The following is a 17,966-nucleotide window of genomic DNA, read 5'->3' as shown; positions in this document are numbered from 1 at the left end:
CGCAAATCAACCCACAACCTACAGACTGTCAAAAATGAATAAACCTTGTCTTGAGGCTTGGTCATCGTTTAGCAGAGGAACGCGCAACAAGATTGAAAAATATTCATGGCGTGTTCATGATAGCACAGTCTCAAGAACTCTGAAAGAGAGAACGCCGGAACGGATGGAAATTGGAACCATCAGAAGACCTTTGACCAAAGATGAAAAGGACCTATGCAGAAAAAATGGACAATGTCTTTATTGTGGGCGGAAGGGTAATTTTGCCAAAGATTGTCCAATCAAACCAAAGAACAAGCAAGGTCCAGAAGGTCGCAGCCAATGCACCAGTCGAGTTGGAAAACTAAAACACCCGAGATGTAGAGAAGGGTTGCTCATGGGTGTCACCGTGGACCCTTCACAATCTAGAAATAAGAGTTCAGGTCAAGAAAAAGATCTATTTAAAAAAAGCTCTAGTTGATTCTGGGGCTACTGGGAACTTGTTGATGTCCAATTGGTTCGTGCATGGGGGATCCCATGTATTGAAAAGAAGACCCCAGAAATCATCCAGGCAGTCGATGGAAAACTCTTGACTGGAGGTCCAGTAACTCTTCAGACTATCCCCTTGTCGATGATTTGTGAAGATAAGAATCAAAGAAAGAAACATAAAGAGAAAATCATTCTTGACGTGATCCATGCTCCCCACTATGGGATTATTCTCGGCTTGCCATGGTTAACTCATCACAATCCAGAGATCAATTGGGCAGAATGAAAAATCTTGTTCTCATCTGCGCTATGTAACAAACAATGGGCCTCATTATGACCCTGGCGGTAGAGAACCGCCAGGGCCAACGGGGGCGGGAGCACCGCCGACAGGCCGGCGGTGCTCCCTTGGGCATTCTGACCGCGGCGCTTTGGCCGCGGTCAGAACGGGAAAACCGGCGGTCTCCCGCCGGTTTTCCACTGCCCCTAAGAATCCTCCAAGGTGGCGCAGCTCGCTGCGCCGCCGATGGGATTCTGACAATCCTTACCGCCATCCTGTTCCTGGCGGCTCGCCCGCCAGGAACAGGATGGCGGTAAGGATTGTCGTGGGGCCCCTGGGGGCCCCTGCAGTGCCCATGCCAATGGCATGGGCACTGCAGGGGCCCCCGTAAGAGGGCCCCGCTAGTATTTCACTGTCTGCGTAGCAGACAGTGAAATACGCGACGGGTGCAGTAGCACCCGTCGCACCTTCCCACTCCGCCGGCTCGATTACGAGCCGGCATCCTCGTGGGAAGGGAGTTTTTCCCTGGGCTGGCGGGCGGTCTTTTGGAGACCGCCCGCCAGCCCAGGGAAAAACTCATAATACCCTCCGCGGTCTTCTGACCGCGGAGCGGTATTATGGAGGGCGGCATCCTGGCGGGCGGCCTCTGCCGCCCGCCAGGGTCATAATGAGGCCCAATGTCTCCAAAAGATTCAAGTACCAAAAGTTTGTAACTCTTACGTAGCTACTGCCGCGGAGAAAGAAATTCAGCTGCCCAAACAGTATTCATCTTACAAGGCTGTATTTGATGAGAAAGGAGCAGAGACTCTACCTCCTCATAGATCTTATGACTGTCAAATTGATCTAGCCCCAGGTGCGATACTTCCCAACTGTTATGTATATATCCTGTCAGAACATGAAAATCAACATTTACGAAAATACCTACATCAATTTTTGGAGAATGGCTTAATTCGCCCCTCTAAGTCTCCTGTAGCTTCGCCTTTGTTTTTTGTTCCAAAAGCTAATGGAGAACTTTGAACTTGCATTAACTATAGGGGTTTGAACAAAGTCACCATCAAGAATAAATATCCTTTACCCCTAATTCCGGTATTATTGGAACAAGTAAAGAGAGCAAAAATCTACACGAAGCTTGAACTTCGAGATGCTTATCATTTGGTCAGAATGAGAGAGGGTGATGAATGGAAAACAGCGTTCAAGACAAGATATGGCCTTTTTGAATACACCGTCATGCCTTTTGGTCTGTGTAATGCTCCAGCAGCATTTCAATTTTTCTTGAATGACGTTCTTAGAGAGTACCTCGACATATTTGCCATAGTCTACATCAATGACATTTTGATCTACTCTGACAATGAAAACGAACATGTCCAACATGTCAAGAAAATTCTTGCAGCCCTTCAAAAGCACCATTTATATTGCAAACTAACCAAGTGTGAGTTTCATGTTACCACAGTTGAGTTTTTAGGGGTTATTCTTACCCCTCAAGGTATGGTGATGGCAGAAAAGAAAGTAAAAGCTGTATCTGATTGGCCCACCCCAAAGACTGTTCGTGATGTACAATGTTTCCTGGGGTTTGCAAATTTTTACCTGAGATTTATAAATAATTTCTCCCAGACAGTGGCTCCAATCAATAAGCTACTAAGAAAGAAAGAAAAGTTTGTATGGTCCCCAGAAGCTGATATAGCCTTCTCGACTTTGAAGAAAGCTTTCTCCACTGCCCCAGTCTTGACTCATCCTGATGCGAATCGACCTTTCATAGTGGAAGCTGATGCTTCAGATGTAGCAATAGGAGCCGTCTTATCACAACGGAATAAAGACACTGGTCAACTTCATCCTGTAGCTTATATGTCTCGGAAGTTGAACGAAGCCGCACAGAACTATGTAATTGCTGAAAAAGAGCTTCTGACGATTCACGACACCTTTAAAGAATGGAGACATCATTTGTTGGGTGCCAAATACACTGTCACAGTATATACTGATCATCGTAATCTTCAATTCATGTGTTCCGCCAGACTTTTGACCCCTTGGCAATTACGCTGGCTGCTGTTTTTTGCCAAATTAGATTTTGTAGTAACCTTCCGGCCTGGTAAAGATAATCGCCTTGTCCCGTCAAGAGTCTACCACGTTGCCTGCATTTCAAGCTTCCAGAGCTATCATTGCTCCTGACAAGGTTCTATGTATCATAAAAACTGAAGATTTCTTTGAAGAAATTCGCAACTCTTTCACTGTTGAAAAATGGCAAACATGGGCCCAAGCAGATCCCAAAAGGTCAATCAAGCAAGGACTACCCTTTCATGACGCTCATTTGTTCGTACCCACTACCAAACTTCGCAAGATAGTGTTTCATTGGTTGCATGTTATACCGACGGCAGGTCACCCAGGTACTCCTAGAACTCTTGAACTGATCCAACGCTATTTTTGGTGGCCTACCCTAACAAAAAATGTAAAAGCAATGGTAAACAACTGCGAAGTTTGTGCTCGCATTAAAACAAGTCATTCAAAACCAAAAAGGTTGTTACATCCACTTCCAACCCCAAGTCGTCCATGGGAGCACATTTCTTTAGACTTTATTACCGGACTGCCAGTGGTTCAACAGCATTCAGTAATTCTGGTGGTAGTAGATAGTCTCACGAAATATGGACATTTCATTGCCTGTAAAAAATTGCCCACTTCTAGTGAACTGGCAACTATTTTACTGAACAGAGTGGTTCGTTATCATGGACTGCCAAAAGTTATCCTCTCTGATCGGGAGTCACAATTTGCCTCCAATTTCTGGAAGACATGGTGTAAAACACTCCAGGTGACATCTACGCTATCTACTAGTCACCATCCTCAAACAGATGGTCAAACAGAGAGACTAAATCAGACTTTGAAACAATACCTACGTGCCTACGCTGAAAAGGCACTTCATTCTTGGACATCTATGCTCTGGTTAGCTGAGTTAGCTTACAATAACTCATTCCACACTTCTATTGGTGTTACACCCTTTTTTGGTTTATTTGGCTATCATCCTGACACCCTGCTCATCACAATTCCTCAAGAAAGTTCTCTTACTCCAGCTGTGTCAGAAACCATTCATCATTTGCATCAAACCTAGAAACTGATTCAACAGCATGTAGAAAAAGCCAAACAAAAATACGAAAGGCATTATGACAAGAAACATTGTGAGGGACCGCAATATCAACCAGGTGACAAAGTGTGGCTTTCCACAAAACATATAGACTTTAAGAAGAAGCACATGTTTAATCCCAAATGTATAGGTCCTTACACAGTCCTTCAGCAAATCAACCTGGTAACCTATAAACTACAATTTCCCAGATCCTTACGGATTCATCCAGTGTTCCACACTTCCCTATTGAAAAGGGCAGTCCAAAAGGTCCACCCTCACCCAGCTCCTGTTCTATTACAGGGAGAAGAAGAATATGAAGTTAAGAAAGTGTTGGATTCTAAACTACGAGGGCGTAATCTATGGTACTTAATCTTGTGGAATGTTTAAGGTGCTGAAAGTAACTCATGGGTTTCCTCATCTGATGTTCATGCTCCAGTACTTGTGAGACACTTTCATCGTCTTAATCCAGGCAAACCAGGCCCTAGAGCGCGTCTGGGAGAGGGGAGTACTGTCAACACCAGGACAGTGCGTGCTCTATTGGAGACTAGAATGCAAAAACCCAGCACTCTCAAAACAACGTAATTTATGCATTGTGCTGATATGTTGTTGTTTAACCTTTTGCATTGCAGAGTTCAATCCTGAAGACTTATTTTTAATGTGCTTACAAATGCTGTTCATTTGCAATGTATTGCTGCAGGCTTTCAGAGTGTGTTAGGGTGGGGTCCCTTTCCAGGGCCTTCTAGAGATTTTCCCTGCAACATGCCTGGGTGTGGTTGTGGGCTGGGGCAAGACTCTATAAAAAGGAGCCAGCATAGCTCCAAGTGCTCACTATTCAGAGGTACCGGTGCAGAGTAGCATCTACTTTCTGAGCTTCTGTCCCGGTGGCCTATTTGATCTTCCAGACATCTGACTTTCATTCTTCATTTGGAGATCCTTGTTCTGGGCGGTAAGACGGTGGTTGGGCTGGCCTCCTGATGCCGTTATCGAGAACTCTCATCTTCTTGGGCCTAATTCTTTTAGGATTTGACAGAGTACTTTGCGCGTGTGAAATATGCGCTTGAGTGTTTGTGACATTTGCAGGGTGACTTGCGAATCGGCAAGACGCGCGATTCGTTTCATGATAATTTAATCTTGTTGTTCATTGCACGCTACCATTTCTTGACATTTGCATGGTGGCTTAAGAATCGGCAAGACGCGCAATTCGTTTTATGATGTTTTAACTTTGTTGTTCATTGCGCGCTACCATTTCTTGACATTTACATGGTGGCTTAAGAATCGGCAAAAGACGCGCGATTCGTTTCATTGCACTTTGATCTTGTTATTCATTGTGAGCTGTTATTTCTTGGCATTTACATTGTGGTTTACGAATCGGCAAGACGCGCAATTCATTTAATGATTAGACTTTGATATTCATTGCGTACTACCATTTCTTGGCATTTTACATGGTGACACTCGAATCGCCAAGACACACGATTCTCTCCTCGAGTTTAATTCATGTTGTTTATTGTATGCCACTATTCTAAGATATTTATCATGTAATATTCGAGTTGACAAGTTATGTGATTTGTTTTCCTGAATCCATATTGTGTTATTCATGGTGCACAATCCTTTTATGGTGTTCACTATATATATATTTATAAATCTACAATATGCGCAATTTGTGTTGAAACGTTTTAAGAGTACACAGAAGATCAGAGTTTCTAGATGCAATATTGTATGGTCCTAGTATGCATTCTCAAAAAAGGATTTATATGACTGGTTTAAAATTTAGTCAGAATGTTTTTCTGATTCTCATGTAAAGGAAAGTACTTGAATAAGAAAGCTTTCATTTATTCCATCTTGATTCCCTTACAGGTATCCGGCCATCTTGAAACTTAGTCATTTTAAATGTAATTCTTAGATTGTTCATGTTTTCAGAATGACTATGCTTAGAATCATAGTTTAGTATTGATATCAGGAGATATAATTTTCATATTGTGTGTTCTAACCTTTTTCTTACTACAGGTCTCGATCCCAGCTCTTTCCCTTCCTAATCCCCTCTTCCCCTCTTTAACTCTCTTAGCATCTGTGATTTATCTATCAGAGTCTTGGAGCTGTTCAGTGGTGGACGTGTTGGGAATGTGCGCAGACCCCGAGGATCTGGTGACTCTGACAGATGGCTTCTCCACTGGCTCTGGAGGGGGAATTGTGCGCAGTGAGCTTCATCCTGGGAAGGATGGGGTGAGTGGATGTCATCTCCACTGGTTCTGGAGGGGGCAACATGCCCTGTGATGCAGATCTTGGGGAGTGCAAGGTCACAGTCTCTCACCTGGGTGTCAGACACACAGGAGTTGCTGGGGCCAGGCCGCACTATATCCCATGGACGCAGGACTACACACTGTCCGCCGGCGGTGATGGCTGCTCAGTGGTGGCAGTGGTGGTGCTGGTGGCAGTGCTGGCAGTGGTGGGGGGAGGCTCCAGCCCTTTCCATGCAGCCTCTGACAGCCACCCACTGGGGCTGCTTCTGCTGGCAGTGGTGCTGGTGGCGGTGCTGGCAGTGGTTGGGGGAGGCTTCGGCCCATCCCCTGCAGCCTCGGATGGCCACCCACTGGGGCTGCTGCTGCTGGCAGTGGTGCTGGTGGCGGTGCTGGCAGTGGTGGGGGGAGGCTCCGGCCCTTATCCTGCAGCCTATGACGGCCGCCCACTGGGGCTGCTGCTGCTGGCAGTGGTGCTGGTGCTGCTGCTAGCAGTGGTGGGGGGAGGTTCCAGCCATTCCCATGCAGCCTCGGACAGCTGAACCACCATTGTTGGTGGAGGGGCCTCCCAACACCAGGCCTCTTGTCCTTTTTGTCTGCTGGTGCAGGCCCCTTTCCCTTCTTGCCAGCAGCTGGGAATGGCTCCTTGTTCCTTTTGACAGCAGCTGGGGACTGCTCCTTGCCCTTCCTCTCATCAGCCGGGGATTACTCCTTGCCCTTCCTTTTACCAGCTGGGGGTGCCTCCATGCCCTTCCTTTTTGCAGCTGGGGTGCCTCCTTGCCTCTCCCTGCAGCAGCTGGGGGTGCCTCCTTGCCCTTCCTTGCAGGACTAGCTACAGGCACCCTATCAGTGTGGCTGCCTGGTGCCCAGGATCCTCTCCCACCTGGTGTAGCTGAGGACACTACTGTGCCCGTGGACTGGGTGGCTGAGGTGCTTGCCTGCATTTTGTCCACCCTGGCCTGACGTGAGGGACATGGGGGGGCTAGGGAAGAGGTCAATGTTTCTTAGGGACATTGGGGCAGGAAGAGGGAGATGGTTTGGGAGTGGAGGAAGAGGGAGTGGTTGTAGGAGGTGTCAGTCTGCTGTGTTTGGGCGCAGGTGCATGGGCTGGATGCTGTTGTGAGGTAAATGGCTGTTAGGTGTCTGAGTGCTTGTGTTTGTGTACTTTGGGAGGAGGGGGCACAGACACAACGGGAGAGGACACAGGGGACATGTGCATGGAAGTGGGGGTGGTAACTGCCAGTGAGGGGCGTGTGCTGTTAGTTGTGCTAGTGATGGGGGGTAGTTGGTGAGGATGTAGTTCATGCAGGTGTGAGTGTAGATGCAACTGGAAGGGAGGTGGAGGACAAGGAGGAGGCGGCCACAGTGGAGGCAGTGGATGTTGGTATCCCTGCATCTGGATGGTATTTGTGTGAGTGCCTGTGTGATGAAGTGTGGTGCTTGTGTTTGCCATGTCCACTCTTGTGTGTTGTCCTGGGTGCATGCTCGTCTGCCTCTGTGCTTGGAATAGGTTGGGGTTGAGGGGAATGGGATTAGGTAGAGGAAGTTGGAGGTGGGAGGCTAGAAACAGGGAAAATGGCTGCAATCAGAGAGGAGGCCAGAGCCTGGATTGATCTATGTTGGGCCGCCATGCCAGTGTGAATGTCCTCCAGGAATGCATTTGTCTGTTGCATTTGGGCTGCCAGCCCCTGGATGGCATTCACAATCGTTGACTGCCCAACAGAGATGGATTGCAGGAGGTCAATAGCCTCCTCACTTAGGGCAGCAGGGCTAACTGGAGCAGGGCCTGAGGTGCCTGGGGCGAAGGAGATGCCCACCCTCCTGGGTGAGCGGGCAAGGGAAACTCGCTGAGGGGCCTCTGTGAGGGCGGTGCTGGTACGGGGTTGGCGGCTGTACCTGTAGCTGGGATGGGCACAGAGGTGTCCGCCACCACCAGGGAGCTTCCATCGGAGGAGGAATCCGTGTCCGAACTGTCCCCTCCAGTCTCCGCTGTGGTGCTCCCCTCGCCCTCCTTCCCACTGGTGCCCTCACCGTCGGTGGATTCGGCCTCCTGGGTCCTGTGGGCTGCAGCTCCCTCTGTCCCCTGTGCCTCTACTCCTCCGCCAGATGATGCTAATGCACATAAGGACAAAGTGACAAAACAAAAAGGGGGGGAAAAGACAAAGGATACACTTGGTCAATGGCGGCAACAACACTACCGTTGGCGTACATGACACACACACACACACACACACACAGATACAGCCCTACGCACTATACTAGGCAATGTACTACCAGTCACAATGCTAGTCACCAGGCCATGGATAGGAACACCTAATGCCAATTGCAGCATACCTGAGACCCAAAGACCCCTGCCCATTAGTAGATGCCTACTAGCTTGGTTGGAGGTATTTTACATCAGAACCCTGCCCAACATGGGACCTACTCTGCAATGACAGGCCGGCCTAGGGTCACCCACAGACCCACAACCCCCACCCGGATACCACCCCACCAGGTGCAAGTTATATATTGGGGCACTGTACTCACCCCCTTGTGGCTGCTGTGATGCCCCCAAGCACCCATCCAGCTCCGTATAGGCCACCGCCAGTATGCAGGCCATCAGGGGGGCCAGGGTTCGATGGGCACTTCTTCCTCGTTGGGAGGCCATCCCCAGCTGGGCCTCCGCTGTCTTCCATGCCTAGCGTCTCAGGTCCTCCCACCGTTTGCAACAGTGGGGGCTCTGCCTGTCGCAGACCTCCAGGGTCTGCACGTCCTTGGCGATGGTATGCCATATACCCTTTTTCTGATGGGTGCTGAACTGCAGGTAAATGGACACAGGGAAAGGTATTAGTCCGACCGTCCTGCCTGTTACACTCATGGCCCCCCATGCCCCTTCCAACCCCATTAGCACAGACATGGCCCACCATACATGCTGCACGCTGTCCAGGGCCCATCCACCACACACCCCCTACATGAGGCCGTCACACACAGCACTCCATGCATTCACGCCCCATGCATCATACTCATGGTGTACTCACCTGTTGGTCTGGAGGCCCATACAGTATTCGGTACTGGGGTAGGACCCTAATCACCAGTCTCTCCAACTCCGCTAAGGTGAAGGCCCTTTCCCCAGTGACACGAACCATGGTCAGTTCCATACAGAGGTCACAGCAGCACATGCAGTGTAGCTCCTCTCCTGTTGAAGGTCAGGTAGCAAGTGAGTGAACAGATAGAAAATGGCGGTGATGTCCGCGGCGGTGCATACTGTCACCGCCGGCGTACATCAACATTGGCCACTGTACTCCATAGTGCCCAATGTTAACCAATAAGGAGTTGTACGGCGGTTTTCGACCGCCTCCGGCAACGGTGCACATCGTCAGCGGAATTACCTCATTTCCACTTGTAACTCCAAACAAGACAGGTGGATGCCATTTCAGGGGGGGTGCAGACCATGGCTCCTAACTGTGTCACAGTACACATATGCACCATTTGGACCTCTCCAACAAAATACTGTTACAATCACAACATGCATTGAAGTGTAGTGGTTGGAAATAAGAGATACTGACCAGCTGCTCACCATTTTGCCCCATAGATTGCAACTGCTGCGGATGAATAGGAGATAGAGACATACCCCCGTGTACTGACCCCTGGCGGACTTGGCAACAATGGAGGGCAGGCACATTATCCTCACCTATATACTGGACAGGGCCACAATCACAAAGCTGTGTGCCCAATTGGAGCCTGACCTAATCTCTGCTATCCGTCACCCCACCGGGATCCCCCCTCTTGTGCAAGTGATATCAGTGCTCCATTTCCTGGCAACTGGCTCCTTCCAAGTGACAGTGGGCTTGGCAGCAGGAATGTCTCAGCCAATGTTCTCAATAGTGCTGACCAGAGTGTTGTCTGCCCTGATAAAGCACATGCACAGCTACATAGTTTTCCCCAGGTGGAGGATTTGACCACAGTGAAAGCTGATTTCTATGCAATGGGACACATCCCCTACATAATTGGAGCAATTGATGGTACACATATTGCTTTTGTCCCCACAACCCCGGCGAAATGAACAGGTCTTCAGAAATCGAAAGAGCTTTCACTCCATAAATGTGCAGATGGTGTGCCTGGCGGACCAGTACATCTCCCACGTCAATTCAAAATATCCTGGGTCTGTGCATGATGCCTTTATCCTGAGGAATAGCAGCATCCCATATGTGATGGCTCAACTCCAGAGGCACAGGGTGTGGCTAAGAAGTGAGCCCTGGTTCCCACCCAGTATATGTTGGTGTATGGGTATGGTGTGGGCCCTAAGGGTTGGTGTATGGCTAAGAGTTGTCCCTCGATATTTGCAGGTGACTCTGGTTACCCCAATCTCTCATGGCTACTGACCCCTGTGAGGAATCCCAGGACAAGGGCAGAGGAACGTTACAATGAGGCACATGGGCGAACAAGAAGAATTATAGAGAGGACCTTTGGCCTCCTGAAGGGCAGGTTTTGTTGCCTCCATCTAACAGGTGGATCCCTGCACTAGTCACCCAAGAAGGTCTGCCAGATCATCGTGGCATGCTGTATGTTGCACAACCTTGCCTTACGTCACCAGCTGCCTTTTCTGCAGAGGATGAGGCTGGAGATGGCCGTGTGGCAGCAGTGGACCCTGTGGACATTGAAGATGAGGAGTCAGATGATGAGGATGAGAACAACAGAAGTGCAATAATTTGTCAATACTTCCAATGACACACAGGTAAGACAGTGTAACTTCACATTTAAATGACTGTTTTGTGTTTGACGTTGTCACTGGCAGGCTGATTTTCCCTCTTTTATGGCCACTCACTGTACCCTTTGGCATCTATACTTGCAGATATTTGTACCCCACTATTGCTCCTGGTGTGTTGACTGCAGCCAACTACAGGTCATTCCTATGTATACATTACTATACAGTTGATTTTCAATGTTTAAACCTTGTTAAACAAATACATACTTAAATCATTTGACATACTCCATACTTGTATTTTTTCAAAGGGTGTTTATTTAAGTGCTAAGAAGGAGTGGGGGATCTGCAATGGGCTGGGATGATGGTGGAGGAAAGTCCAGGTTACAATCCAGTCTATTTGTATCACAGGTGCATTGTCCAAGGGGGCATAGGAAGTGGAGCAATGGCAGTTCAAGGTGGACAGGGTGACAAAGTGGGACACAAAGGGGACACTCAGGAGAGTCTTATTTCCTGGCAGGGGTCTTGGCAATAGTCTCTGGCTTGTGCCTGGATCGCAGGGAACGTTTGTGGGGTGGTTCTTCTTCTGCAGAGGGAGGGATGCGGGTGGCCTGTTGGTCCTGTGGTGGGGCCTCCTGTCCACTAGCAGCAGTGGAGGTGGAGGGCTGTTCATCGGTTTGGCTATTGGCAGAGGCCAGGTGGGGTGCCACTGCCTCCCTCATAGTGTTGGCCATGTCTGAGAGCACCCCTGCAATGCAGACAGGGTGGTGTTGATGTCCTTCAGGTCCTCCCTGGACCCCAGGTACTGTCCCTCCTGCAGCCACGTGTTCTTCTGCAACTTGTCCAGTATCTGGCCCAGCGTATCCTTGGAATGTTGGTATGCTTCCAGTATCACAGTGAGTGCCTCCTGGAGAGTTGCTTCCCTGGTCCTGTCCTCCCCCTGGTGCACAGCAGTCCTCCCAGCTTCCCTGTTGTCCTGTGCCTCTGTCCCCTGAACTATGTGCCCACTGCCACTGACACCAGATCCCTGATCGTCCTGTATTTGTGGGGTGGCCTGGGGTCCCTGTAGTGGTGGACACACTGTTGATTGATGTGTCCTTGGGACAGTAGTTGGGCCTGCTGGGTGGGTGCTGTGATGGTGTTTCCTGGGGGGTCAGGGTCTGTGGCGGTGTGGGAGTGTGCCTGGGTAACCGACTGTCCGGAGATCCCTGATGGGCCAGGTTGGCCATCATGATCCAGGCGAGCAGAGCTGCTGTCATCACTGTGGGCCTCTTGTGGGGGGGCTGCTGGATGTTGCTGGCACCTCTTCTCCGTTGACATTGGCTGGGGGACCTGTGGGGATGTAAATACGGTGTTATTGTTTCTGTGTGTGACATCATGTGCATGGGTGTGTTGCCTTTATGGTTGTTGTTACCCTGGCAGATTTGCCTTTGTGTGAGTTGCTATTTGTTGGGCTAGGTGATTCTCTCCAGTTTGCATGCAGTGGAGATAGCTGTCCATGAAGGTCTGTGAGGGGTGTCCATGCATTGGTGTTACATGCAGGGCTTGGTATTGGGATGAGTGGGTTGTGATGGTGGGGTAGTGGGAGGTGGTGAAGTGATGGGAGTGAGAGTAAGGGTTTGTGATGGCATGCACTTCTACAACCACCCCAGGTAACTTTCTGGCTCCAAAGACCTCTGAAGGACCAGGACAAACTTGCTAAGCCAACCCAACCAAGGTGCATTGCTGCTGGGCTGTATACAAAGGTTTCTCTCATACTGAGCTTTTTTGGGATGGCAAATCCTCATAGATTGTCACGATTCTTCCACTTCAATTACAAACGAACAACCATCATTTAATTCTAGTGGACACCAATGGGAATATACATTACAAAATGATAATAATGAATGTTAACTGTATTACAAACTCATTTTAACATAATCATGTTCATAAACTATTGATCAATATAATATTAAACATATCCTTTCCCAGTTCGACATGCAACAATTGTTTGCATATGTCAAGTCTTTTTGAACTTTGCAGTATTCTTCATGTCCTTTCTCAGTTTCCATAGTAGCTTCCAAGGCCATCTTCGAGACTATAAAAGCAGCCCCACCCCTCACATACGTGTGGGTTATTCTTGGTGGAGACAGAGGTCTGGTGTTGTCTCTGGTCGTGCTTGTTTCCCTGGGGACGCTCTTCTTTCCCAGTCCCCAGCGAGTCAGCGTGTCATCGCGTGTTGCAAAAGCAGAATTCCCCGAATGTTTTCAGTCACCATCAGGTAGGGGATCAACGGTTATTTATAGGATAGAAAGAACGGCAATCCTACAGCAAGATCACACGTTTAAGGTTTGGTTTTTGAGCTTCTATGACAAGCCGAATTGTCCAGGGAGCTTTTGTTAAGTGTTTAAACATTGAAGGCAACGTTGTGATGAACAATACTGATATATATCGTGGCGCTCACAGCCATGGTTTCTGTCGCTTCTGTACCGCTACGAAAACCATGGCGGTAGGCACTATCAGTGCCAGGGAATTCCTTCCCTGGCACTGATAGGGGTCTCCCCTGTCCTCCTGCCCCTTCCCAGAGTCCCCCTTCCCTCCCCCTTGCCCTCCTGACCCCCTGACATACACACACCTACACACATGCATACATTCATACACACACACAGCAATACTCACAAACATTCATGCTAGCACATACGCTATCACACGAAACAACATACACGTAAACTCACACCCATTTATGCACACACCCATTACACATGCCTCACACCCGTATGCACGCACACAAACACAGTCACGCACCCCCACACACACACACACAACACCCCCATCCCCCTCCCCTGTTGGAGAACCCAGCTTACCTGCTTGCAGGGGGTCCTCCGGCAGGAGACGGGATGCGGGCTGCTGCCAGCAGCGTCCGCAAGCAGAACACTGCCAGGCTGTATCATGGCTCATGATACGGTTGGCGGTGTTTTGCTGGAATGGTGCTGCTGCCGGCACCAGCGGCACATTACCGCCGTCTGCCGCCATGACCGTAGCCAGAATTCAGCAAGCCTTTTTGCAGAATTCCGGCTATGGTTATATTTTGGTGGACGGTTGGTTGCCACGGCAATGGTATGTTGGCAGCCGTCACCGTGGCGGTAAGCAGCATTTGCCGCCAATGTTATAATGAGGTCCTATGTGCCATTGAAGAAATCTTGACTAGGTGAATGTTATTAACTTATTAATGTTATTAACTTATCCAGCTGGTATTGGAGCTTTCCTGGGTGTCAAATTCAAACTTCTCCCCCTTGGAGCTTTCTCATCAAAGACAGCTTCACCAAGACCTCGTCCAACAGCTATCCGGTCTCATAGAGTCCTCTTTGGCTACAGCCTGCGGCCTTGGCTGGCTGAGGATTTTTGACTTCCATTAGTCTCAAGGTGAATCCTCTGACACCCACTTTGGGCAGGTCACTGACACTGCACCACCACACTCCACAAGAGCACATGTCTGCTCATCTTAGACACAGGGAGAGTGAAGTGTACACCACATCAACATCCCATCTACCAATTCAACTGGCACCCTCACATTGCTCACATGTCACAGGCTGTTGTCAGATTGAAGACATATGTATGGATGTGTCACGGAACACAAATGCCCCTCCCATGAAGCATCCCAGTAATGGACCCACACATCTCCCACATTCCAACACAATGGAAGGTCAATAGGATAAACAATATTTTGTGACACAACTATCCAAAGCTCACAATGCAAACAATACCTACACAATAGAGATAGGGGCATCAGGAGCAGTTATGGATAGTTGCTGCCTTGGGACACATTTCACTTTGCGCATGCTCTAAAACACCATTTGCACTGGAACAGGCCCTTCATGTATCTCAGGGACAAACAATATTTGAGCCATGTAACATGCCTATCTGCACAATGTATAAATACAAGTCAAGGTAGCAAATACATCAGCAACAGCATGGGCCATACATCTAGATGAAGTAGCTGCAAAGTACACACATCAAAATGGACACATGGTGAGTCAAATGCAAAGGAAGGTTGCACAATTCAACACCCTCCTTATGTGGACATACAAAACTATCTACTAGCTTCCACACATGAAATGAATGTACAATCCATATTGGGGACAATTTTAGCATCATACATGCTGAAATTGACCAACACAAGATGAAATATTTACCATAGCAAAAATAACACAATACAATGGCACCCCAATTGAATTAACAAACACATATCTATACATTGGAAATTTACCCTTGTCTTAGGTGACACCAGCACTGCTCACAAGTCAGAGTTTGCAAACAACAGCAAATGGATCAGCAATCAGGGTGAAGCACACACAACTGTAGTCATATAACAAAAGTTACACGCTGCCTGTGGAAATGGTGGCTGCTGAGGTGTCTGTGGGTATCTATTGAATGCCTGTGTGCATCTTGTGGTGTTTGTGTCTATGTGTGCTGCTTGTGTATGTTGAGGTGTGATTGAAAATGGGGTCTCTAGTTGGCAGTATGTTTGCACTGTGTCAAAGTAGGGACCCTCACTTTAGACAGGGCAAGGGAGTCACAGAGCTAAAATAACCCCTGCTCACCCCCTGGTAGCTTGCACAAGCAGTCAGGCTTATCCTAGAGAAAATGTGTAAAGTATTTGCACACATACACACACATACAGAGTAACACAGTGAAAACACTACAAAAGGATACCACACAGTTTAGAAAAATAGCCAATAATTATCTGAAAAACAGAAGATCAAAACAACAAAAATCCAACATACACAAGCAAAGATATCACTTTAGAAAAAATTCAGAGTCTTAATCCAGATGAATCAATGGTTGTCTCTTTTTACCACACAATACCTGGGAGGCATCAAAAACAAAGACAATGCGGGCCACAGAGGAGGTGAGGCACTGGAAAACAAATCACTGCATCGGTTCCTTAACACACAGCCCCCTTACTGACAGGGGAGGTGATAAGTCGATTCTTCCTCTGCAGGAGAGGAAATGCATTGATTCCCTAATGGCAGGGGAGGAGATGCATTGGTTCCTTACTGGCAGGGGAGGTGATGCGTTGGTTCTCTCCCCACAGGAGAGGTGATGCATCGGTTTCCAGTCATTCAACCTCGATTCCTTGCTGCATTGGGGGGTCGATGTGAAATTGATGCCCAGGGGCAATGCGTGGGAGAATCCTGACATACTGGGATGATAGGGCTGCAGTGGAACAGGCACTGCAGTGGTCCTACAGGCACTGCATCGATTCTTCCACTGCAAGACAGGCACTGCGTCAACTCTTCAGCCGCAAGGCAGGTGCTGCCTCAACTCTTCTGCCACAAGCGAGGTGTTCCATCGATTTTCAGCCGCATCGATCTGTTGAGTAGAATTTCTTCCTCAGGACACCAGTTTCCACTTCCCAGGGTCTGGACTTGGCACCACTAGGCAAGTTGGGACTGTCAGCAGGAGAGTCTGGGCACTGGCAGATGAAGTATTTGATGTCCCTGAGACTTCTAACAAGAGGCAAGCTCAGTTCAAGCCCTTGGAGAACCTTGGAAAGCAGGATGTAGAAAGCAAAGCCCAGTCCTTTCACTCCCAGGACAGAAGCAGCAAGCCAGTACACCTAAGCAACAGGCAGAGTGGCAGTCCCTCCTACGGCATCTAGCTCTTCTTCCTGGCAGAATGTCCTCAGTCCAGAAGTGTTCTGAAGTTGTGGTCTGAGAGGCCCAATACGTATACTCATTTCTGCCTTTTAAGTAGGCAAACTTCAAAGGAAAGTCTTTGTAGTGCACAATTCCCTGCGTTTCCTGTCCTGGCCACAGACACACGCCAGGGGGTTAGAGACTGCTTTGTGTAAGGACAGGTACAGCCCTATTCAGCTGCAGGCCCCAGCTCCTCCCACCACTTTAGCCCAGGAAGACCGATCAGGATATGCAGGGCACACCTCAGCTCCCTTTGTGTGACTGTCTAGAGTGAATTCACAAATAGTCCTGACCCAGACATGTATTCCACAGCTAGGCAGAGGCACAGAATGGTTAAACAAGAAAATGGCCATTTTCTAAAAGTAGCATTTTCAAGCTTACAATTTAAAAACCAACTTCACCAAAGGATGTTTCTTATATTGTGAGTTCAGAAACCCCAAACTCCACATCTCCATCTGCTCCTAATGGCAAATTACACTTAAAATATATTTAAGGCAATTCCCATGTTATTTTATGGGAGAGATAGGCCTTGCACTAGTGAAAAACTGTTTACAGGGCTACTCATGAGGGAGGCATAATCAGTGCTGCAGACCCACTTGTAGTATTTGATTTTCAGGTCCTGGGTACACATTGGGCAATTTACTAGGGACTTTTTTGGTAAATAAAATATGCCTAAAATGGATAAACCAATTACCAATACAGTTTAGACAGACAGGACTTGTACTTTAGCACTAGTCAGTAGTAATAAATTGTCCAGGCTCCTAAAGCCAGCAAAATCGAAATTCCGCACAGGAGGTCGAAAGCCAAAAAGATAGGGGGAATCACACAAAGAGCTGACAGGTCTAACATGGTGGGTGCGTGGAGATGTATCTGTGTGCTTGGGACAGGTAGGTAAATAGGGAATTTGAACTGGGAAGAGTGAGTTGGTGTGGGGGCGCGGGGTATTTGTAGGGTTGGATGGCTGCCATCAGTGAGGATGCCAGAGCCTGAAAAGATCTCTGTAGGCCAGACATGTCACAATGAATACCTTCCAGGTATGCATTTATCTGCTGAGGTTGGCTTGCCAAACCCTGGATGGCATTCCCAATGGCAGTCTGCCCCACAGAGATACTCCTGAAGAGGTTAATAGCCTCCTCACTCAAGACAGCAGGGCTAACAGGGGCTTGGGCTGAGGTGCTTAGGGTGAAGGAGACGCCCACCCTCTTGGATGTGGGGGCACAGCCAACTGGGTGAAGAGCAACAGGGAGGGTGGCCACAAAACTGGGATGGCAGACAAGAATGGTACAGAAGCCGGTCTTAACTAGTGAGTAGCCACTGGAGGTAGAATTTGAAGATGACAAGGTTGATCCTGTGTCCTCCGTGGCACTCTCCTCACCTTCTGGGCCACTGGGTTCCTTCGTGTCAGTGGTGTCATGACTGGAGGTACCATGGCCAGATGCTTCCCCACTTGGTTCTGCCTTATCTCCTTGCTTGGGATGATGCTGCAAATACAAAAAGAAAAAGGGTCACCACATGTTCCTGACCACAC

Source organism: Pleurodeles waltl, chromosome 3_1 (genome assembly GCF_031143425.1).
Source record: "Pleurodeles waltl isolate 20211129_DDA chromosome 3_1, aPleWal1.hap1.20221129, whole genome shotgun sequence".
Classification (NCBI taxonomy): Eukaryota; Metazoa; Chordata; class Amphibia; order Caudata; family Salamandridae; genus Pleurodeles; species Pleurodeles waltl.
This window is presented reverse-complemented; position numbering follows the sequence as displayed.